The sequence below is a fragment of the Photinus pyralis genome, unplaced genomic scaffold, assembly GCF_008802855.1.
Source record: "Photinus pyralis isolate 1611_PpyrPB1 unplaced genomic scaffold, Ppyr1.3 Ppyr1.4_LG6, whole genome shotgun sequence".
Classification (NCBI taxonomy): Eukaryota; Metazoa; Arthropoda; class Insecta; order Coleoptera; family Lampyridae; genus Photinus; species Photinus pyralis.
This window is the reverse complement of record NW_022170663.1, coordinates 14,831,705-14,832,314: the sequence shown is the minus strand read 5'-3', so window position 1 is coordinate 14,832,314 and position 610 is coordinate 14,831,705.

Below are 610 nucleotides of genomic sequence, written 5' to 3'. Positions count from 1 at the left end.
CTCGGCTTTTGCCGCATTCGCCGCTACGCGGCTTATGCGGCAAACTACCTCGTGCGACAATCTTCGTCAAATGACACTTGTGCTTTAATATACTATTTTATCGCATTTCCTTAGGTTTATAACTCGGTCATTCGCGTTGTTCATTTAAGTGCATGCAAGTACATACGTTTAGTATACGCATATATATTTCGATGGTTGTTTGATAAGTGTCCTGTTTTGAAATAAATTCCATTGATATACTGCCAAAATATGCCTCATATTTCGAAGTAGTTCTTTCGCAGTTTAACGCCCTTTAGCCAGCGAACCCCGAGATCGCCGTCCCGAGCTGCTGTTCCTCTGCCTCCTCAAAATAGGTGTTCGGCCGCTCATCCACCTCGTCGTACGTGGAAAATCTTTCTCCAGCAACACATAGATAGAATACATTGAGTTCTAACGCCCTAGAGCCACATCTTACTATTGCCAGGTGTTAGGGTAAGATCTGTGTATGGAATTTTTTCATGAATAAGTATAGCCGCCCCACCATAACGGCCGTTTCGATCACACAAAATGATGTTGTAGTACTTGAATTTAATTTTGTAGCCTTCTTCATACCAAGTTTCAGACAATAAGG